The following is an 8,035-nucleotide window of genomic DNA, read 5'->3' on the forward strand; positions in this document are numbered from 1 at the left end:
CAGGGTATAAAATAGACTTTGTTTTTGCTGACCTTTGTTGACATGACGACTCTATTTTCTTGAATTGACTATGGTTTAATTTTAACCGCTATTTCTCCTCTCTCTTTATGACTTTGATCCTTAGATCCCTAAACCATAGGACAAATAGTTGTTATTCTTGACCATTAACCTTTCCATGATACCACCAATTGCCAAGATAAGTAGCACAAAGATGTAAGTAAGATATTCCAAATAAATATGAGTAGTTTCCAATGGATGATACAGTCAGTGAATTCTACAGAACTGAGAGAAGGAAGAAGGCAGTGTAATCTGCAGTGACAAGCCTTCATGGAGAAGATGGGATTTAAACTACATCTTAAATGATAGGTAAGTTTTGAGTAAGAAGGAAGGGGGGGGAAAGGATGTTATAAGCAACTAGTAAAATATAATATATGGTACAGACAGTATAGAGTGATCATGCTTTATTAGGGAAAAGACAAATAGATGAGTTTTGATGTAGTGGAAGATATATAAAGAGGACATTTTGGGACAAAATTAATCTAGTAGCTTGGCACTTGTATAAATAAGTGCATTTTGCCTTATGTTTCATATATAGCTGAGTTCTTATAAATGAGAAATGAATCCTGATGAAATGATTATATTATTCAAAATTAATTTACACATTTCCACTGGACCAGAACTATTACTTCACTTTAAATAATTTTACCTTTGAATAGTGTAAATTTGATTATGTTACCACTTATCACAAGATTCATTATTTGTACTCTTTAGTCATATTCTTGGTTCTGATATCTCACCTTCATGTAAATGTTCACATGAGCAGGACTTTAAATAAGATTGCATGAAGGCATGAGTTATTTTGGACTTTTGTTTGGACTTCTCTCTTTTTTCTAAATTTCTACAGGAGTCTTTGTAAGTCTTTTACTGATTCACTGACTTACTTCCCTTCTCTTTTTTCATCCTAGTAGTTGGATAGCTCCAATGCAATCAATATACCTGAACTTTGAATTGCATCTTACTCTCAGGCTATATTGCAAAATGTTTTTTCTTTAAATAATACAATAACTAAGTTAAATAATAAATTGTAGTCTCAGGAGAGAACAGTTGAGTGAGGTGTGCAAAGAGAAAAAAATCAGCTTTGAAAGGAAATTTGAAAGGAAGTTGAGATTATGGGAGGCACAAGAAAACCATATATCACAGAAAGAGCTGCTTTCTGTTCTGAGTTATCTGTGATCATCCCAATTTTATGAGGACTTTTTTTGAAATATCATCAAGGGGTGATAAGATTTTCATGGGATATGAGACTTTTTCAATAAAGCATTGCAGCTTTGCTCTTCTAAAGAAACATGATCCTTAATTTGAAACTCCGTGTGTTGAATCTAGAAGACAAAGTCAAGAATGATTACAAATAACTCTAGTTATATAACAGACTCTTATATCAATGGGGACATCTATAAAGACATCAATCTGAGTGCACAATAAATATTTAGAAAATGATTAATGTGATGCAATGGCCAAAGAATTTATTGCCAAGTGACCAGTCTACTAGTGATGAGTATCTTCCTACTTTACTGGGCTATTCTTTGGAAAGCAGAGTCTACTTATATAAGACCCTATAAGACCTGCACTAGACTTTCCACAATGGTAAAAGCTATCAGAACTTGAACTCCACTGTTTGGACCTTTGAGAAACCAGGTTTACTTTCATGCCATAATGAACCATTGCAGTAGATCTTTGAGAAAGTAAGAAAAATCTCCAGCAGCTTAGGTGAACCCCCTTTTGGAAAACTTACCCAGAATTCTGTAGCTTGTATGATTGAATCCACATCACTGAAAATAAAGATAAATTTCAATATTGAAAGCAAATAGGAATAATAGAGGAATTTTAACTGACACTGGGTAGAATTATATTATGAAGAAATAATGTTCTTAGCATTAGAAAAAAGGGACAAGTAAACAAACAGGACTTTGGAAAGAGATACAAGAGGCCTATATTCTTGTTTTTGAATATATCTTTTACATTTCTAACTCAATTATTTTAAGTGCCTACTGAGTATGTGATAATATGAGGTATACTACCTTTAATTTTGTAACAGACTAGTTGTGCAATGGGTTGATTTACTTTTTTGGAATCTTGGATTCTGACATGGATACACAATTTTAGATAGAAAGAACTGACCTGAAAAGCAATCAAGATCAACTCACAATTGAAAACATAAATAATTTTCTCTGTAACATACCTAACAAGCAGTTATCTAATCCTTTGCTTGAAGATCTCCAATGAAGGAGAACCTACTCCTGCTTAAGGAAACCCACTTCATTCTGAAGTAGTTTTATTGCTATGAAGTGCAGTTTTTCTTACATCAAGGAATTTTTTTTTTAGTTATTTTCAGTATGAGGAATTAAGATTAAGGGAAAAATAAATAAGATATATTTTTTGAAAAGTGAATGTAGTGTTCATCAGGTTCTGAAGGATTTTTTGCTTATTTTGTTTTGTTTTTCTTCCTCTGGATGGGGATAGCATTGTCCATAGCCAGTCTAATAAGGTTATTCTAGCTCTCTGAACTTCTGAGGGGAACTGTATCATCACAATGTTGTTGTTAATGTATACATTGTTCTCTCAGTTCTACTCCCTTCGCTCAGAATCAGATCCCATAAATCATTTCATGCTTCTCTAAAGTTCAACCCTTTATAGTTTCTTATAGAACAATAATATTCTATAATATTCATATAACATAACTTGTTTAACCATTTCCCAATAGATGGGCATCCCCTAAATTTCCTATTCTTTTCCACTACAAAAATAACTATGAATATTTGGAACATGTGGGACTTTTCCCATTTTTTAAAGATTTCTTCTGGATATAGCCTAGAATTGGAATTACTGGGTCAAAGGGTATGAACAATTTTATTGCTCTTTGGGAAAAGTTCCATATTGCTCTCCAGAAAGGTGGGAGCGATTCACAGAAAACACAGCTTTAACAAACAAAGTTAGTCTATTCAGTAGTATTGTGACCAATCCAGAGCATCAAGGTTACTATGTGGTTCAGCTCCATAGTGATCACTCATGTGATGTAATAGCCATTCACAAAGTTTTCTCATTTGTGCAAAGACACATAGTAAATTTATATTAAAGATACCTTGATGGTACTCTTCCTTCTAAGTGACTGGGTATTATGAAAGAAAAATTTTAAAACTATCAAAGTCTGCTGACTGCTCTTTCCTGTCTTTCTCTGTCTTCCTCTCTCTCTCTCTCTCTCTCTCTCTCTCTCTCTCTCTCTCTCTCTCTCTCTCTCTCTCTGTCATTGCTTGTCTCTGCCATCTTGTTTCTCTTTGTCCCTGTTTTTCTTTCTGTATATTTTTATTCTGCGTTTATTCTTTGGTCTCTCTCTGCCCAAGAGGTTTTCTGAGGGCAGAGAATGGAGTAATCACCATGATACCTTCCACATTTTCTTCTGTAGCCTTGTTGGATGGCTCTGATGTTCTTCATAACATTTGTAATTATAAATTTTTATTTGTTTTTTTATTTTCATATCTTTTCCTCTGTTCAGGCTCTCTTCCACCCACTGAGAAGTTACATATGAAGTTAAGCAAGATACGTTTCCACATTAGCCACATTGCCAAAAAAAGGAAGAGAAAATAAGAAAAGTGGAAAAAAGTCTTCAGTCTGTACTTAGAATTCAACAGTTTTCCATTTGGAGGTGGATAGTATTTTTCAGTATAAGTCCTTTGGAATCATCATAGATCACTGTAATATCATTTTAAATTATTGAAAAAGTGATGCAACCAAAACTCAAAAAAGAGCATGAGGTCAAGCTGCCATCTTTGGCAAGCCCAGTAGCATAGGTATGGCAGAGACAAAGGTGTCACCTTGTTCAGTTCCCTCATTTTGAGAAAAGTAAGACCCAGAAAGATTCAAGGACTCACTGATAATCACACAGGCAGTGTGGCAGAGTTAGGACTTAGGAACTGGGTCTTCGACTCCTTGTAGCACCATTGACCCATATATCATCACTTCCCATTTGGCATTTAGGTAAATTAACAACAGAATCATTTATCAGTTTTGTTCCAAAAGCTGTTGCAGGTGCAGCAGGAGTTAAAGAAGATGAAAGAGGGGCGGCTAGGTGGCACAGTGGATAAAGCACCGGCCCTGGAGTCAGGAGTACCTGGGTTCAAATCCGGTCTCAGACACTTAATAATTACCTAGCTGTGTGGCCATGGGCAAGCCACTTAACCCCAATTGCCTTGCAAAAGCCTAAAAAAAAAAAGAAGATGAAAGAGACATAAACTTTCTCATTCAATAACTGTGACTATCTTTTGAGGAAATAAGGCATCATAAAACACCTAACAATTAAAAAACAGATGAGACAATAGGGAATTGAATGTTGACACCCACTGTGCAGTGGATGAATCCAGGAAAGAGGAGAAGCAGTAAAAATTGTGGAAGTCAAAGAATGCATCATGTAGGACTCAATAAATAAGATGGGTCTTGAAAAATGGAAAATATTTAGATAGTGAGGAGGGAAAGCATTCCATGATGTAAAAAGAAGATTAACAAAGGTGCACGGATAAGAATGAGCTTAGTATTTTGGGGAAAAGAAGAGAGAGAGGCCTACAGAGAGAATAACCTTCTCAGCTGGAGATTGGGTAAGATAGAGTAGTGGGCATCAAGTTTGTTTATTTAAGGTGGGGTCAGATTAAGAAAGACTTCTCCCTCCTCACCAACCCCAATACTAGTGTCTGAAAAACCATCCCATTTGAATTAATTTAAGACAAGTTTTTTGACACAAGGGTCAAAGTATTAATCTTATGACTTTAAATAGTGATTGCATTGAATTCTTTATCAATTCTACCTAGACAATCTCATTCCATTCATATGAACATGCAGGAAAAAATAGTGAATTTTTCCTTCTTTGAATAGATGTTTTGTCAAATACCAAAACCTATGGCAGAAAAGTTATAATGATTTTTCTAAATCTACTCTGGGCTTGTCCCATCAGTATTCATTTTTCCCCCTTACACACAAATGGCTACCAAGTCTCTATGTTCACTCTAAGGGATGAACAAGCTAAAAAAAATCAAATAGAACAAGCTGAATAAATCCCCCTAAAGAGAGAGAGAGAGAGAGAGAGAGGGAAAAAAACCTGCCTAAAGCCTGAAAATACAATCTATAAAAATTCATAAAAAATGAAAAATAGAAACACTTGCTCTGCTAACCAGCCCAGAGGTGAAATCTCTCTCTGCACACTGACCAACCAGCAACACTTGTTAGAAAATTGAGTTTGCTTTTCAGTGCAAGAGACCAAGAGTTCTTTTTGTATGTGGATGAAGTAAGTTGCTAAAAAGACTAATAGTCATTAAGCACTGGAAACCAAAAATTTCTCACAGGTGAGCAAAACTCTCCTGGGCTGCTGTATTCTACTTGCTTCACAAGACCCCACATGTAACATCACTAGTGGTAGGCACATAATAAATACCAGGGGGATAATAGCTCTTCCCTCACTGTAGTTAAAACTGAACTCAAAACAATGAAGCATCCACATGAACTTTAATGGTTCATTAAATGAATGATGAATCTGCTATCAGGAGCAAAGTGGGTTATTTTGGGAAATAGCTATATTGTAAGTGATTAGGCTTCTTGAGGGGACAGGTTCCAGGCCACTTATAACCCAAGAGCAGTCTGCTTGTGGTAGGTATCTCAAAAAGAGATAGGCATTTCCAGGAGCAATGTGCTTCTTTAAATTGCAATAACTGACAATAAAGTTGGGTTCAAACATGGAATGAAAGAGCCAACCCAAAGCCTGAGACATTACTGTCCTGACTTAGACTCTCAGGAATTCTGCCTCCCATCAGCATTGATCCAGAAGGTCTATATCCCTTTGGTTCTAAGACTTTCACCTTTCAGCATTTTCTGAACTTTTATTGAAAAGTGAATCTCCACTTGAGGTACACTTCTTCATGACCTTGATCCCTGAGCTTTCTTGAGTCATTGAATTCAGAGATCTTTAATAAGAAATCTTGCATTACCTTTCCTCCCTTCTCCAGCTAAGACAATGCAATCAAATATCCAATTCAGGCATCACTCCCATTTTCTTTTCTTTTTTGGCTTCACACACCAGATAAGAAAAATACATTTGCATGTTGACCTAAAAGGGAAAAGAAAATAACTAGATTCAGAATATTGTCTGTTACCTACATTAATGGAAGTATGCATGTATATGCATGCACATGCACCCAAATACACATTGAGAGGTGGTGTGGTGCGTTGAACAGAGAAGTTAAGGAAAGGATGAAATCAGGCTGTGCTGCTAACAAATATACTGGTTATATGATTCTGGATAAAGTGCTGAGCCTCTCTGTGCCTTAAGATTTGAAACTGTAAGTTACAGAATAGTTTGCTGTGATTTAAATTGAGCAAATTTTGCCTCTGGGAATTTCCTATATGAGTGAAATTACAGTTCATGGATAGACAGATATATACATATATATATATATATATATATATATACACATATACATATATATATACACCTTGTATTATATAATAGTATGTTATATATTATAATAGTATATTATATATGTATAGTTCATACCTACACACATATATATAATTGTGTTAATATGAATTGTGTGTATATGTATATATGCATATATTTATTATATGTACATATATTTATATTCCTATCTATACATATAGAGAGAGAACAGGGCCTAGAGTCAGGAAGTCCAGAGTTTTAATGTGACCCAGATATTTACTAAATGTAATTCAGACAAAGTTGCTAAACTCTGCTTTAATCTACTGAAGAAGGAAAGGGTAATTACTAGTGGCAGTTACATGGAACAGTGGTCTTAGAGTGAAGAAGACTCATTTTCTCATGAGTTCAAATTTGGCTTCAGGAACTTGTAAGTTTTGTGACCCTTAACCATCTTTGCCTCAATTCTTCATCTGTAAAATGAGCTAGAAAAGGAAATGGCAAGTCAATCCAGTAATTTTACAAAGAAAACCCTAAATGGCATCATGAAGAGTCAGACATGACTCAAATGAATCAATGACAGAAATATATTTAGGTGTAATTTCATTGGTCTTGGGAATTCTCAATGAATCAATTCAAGCTATGAACATATATCTAAAACTAATTGGTAACTGCTTGCAATTTTATAATCTAAAAGAGTTGCCTGGAATACTGGGAAGCTAAAGTGACTTGCCCTGGACAACAGAACTAGTAAATATCAGTGACTGAATTAGAACCTCAATCTTTCTGTCTCATAAACTGACTATTTACAACATATCATCTATGAGAAAATCATAGTCAAAGTCACCTTTAACTATCCTTAGAATTGTTGTCTTCTCAATTCTGGAAACAGAGACCTACTATTCTCTTCTTTCAGGATATCCTTTAAATACTTTTTCCAAGAATTTTCTTCATGTTTCTCCTGCAAAAAAAGTTTTCTTAATTCTTTCTCTTTGGCACTTTCTATAGTAATCACAATTAAGTCTCGTCAAAGCAATAGTTAAAATTTCAATCTCTTAGATTCCTCAAAGAATGACAGTTAAATTATTAACTGTCCAGGATTGCATTTCCATTTAAAGATATAGAACAATATCTATAGTCTCTTTAAAAATATTTTTAAAGCTATTGTTACATAAATGGGCATAAAAGTATAATGATATGGGGTATGATGGGGGGGAATCATCTATTCCTAATGACTATTCTTGTACTAAAGTTCACTCTTTTTTCTTTAAACTCTTAGGAAAGATCTTCAGAAACACCTATACCTAATTGTTTTACATTAGACTCTTATTCCCAACACATTCAATTATTCTCTCCCTCCAGAGATACCTTTAGATGGTTTAGATCTTTCTTCCTCTTAGGTATCCATTTATCCTATTAATTTTTTGACTCTTTCCTGTTTTTTTCACTGTCCTCTGTTGACCTTTGAATCTCCAGAAATGGCACCCTTTCCCCCAACCTGCTATAAGCCCAGTTTCTATGACAGAAACTTGAATCAATCTCTGTCTCTGTCTCTATCTCTCT

The 8,035-nt window shown here is 34.7% G+C and overlaps 1 long non-coding RNA gene across 1 annotated transcript; it reads right to left on the bottom strand.

Moving 5' to 3' along the window:
- Nucleotides 1–1,122: 1,122 nt before the first annotated feature.
- LOC141497925 (uncharacterized) lies at nt 1,123–7,415 on the bottom strand. Its single transcript, XR_012471488.1, has 4 exons — nt 7,320–7,415; nt 6,027–6,145; nt 1,793–1,829; nt 1,123–1,379 (listed from the first exon to the last, which is right to left on the bottom strand). It is a non-coding gene; the product is annotated as an uncharacterized LOC141497925 (long non-coding RNA).
- Between the last annotated feature and the right edge of the window lie 620 nt (nt 7,416–8,035).

Source organism: Macrotis lagotis, chromosome X, assembly GCF_037893015.1.
Source record: "Macrotis lagotis isolate mMagLag1 chromosome X, bilby.v1.9.chrom.fasta, whole genome shotgun sequence".
Classification (NCBI taxonomy): Eukaryota; Metazoa; Chordata; class Mammalia; order Peramelemorphia; family Peramelidae; genus Macrotis; species Macrotis lagotis.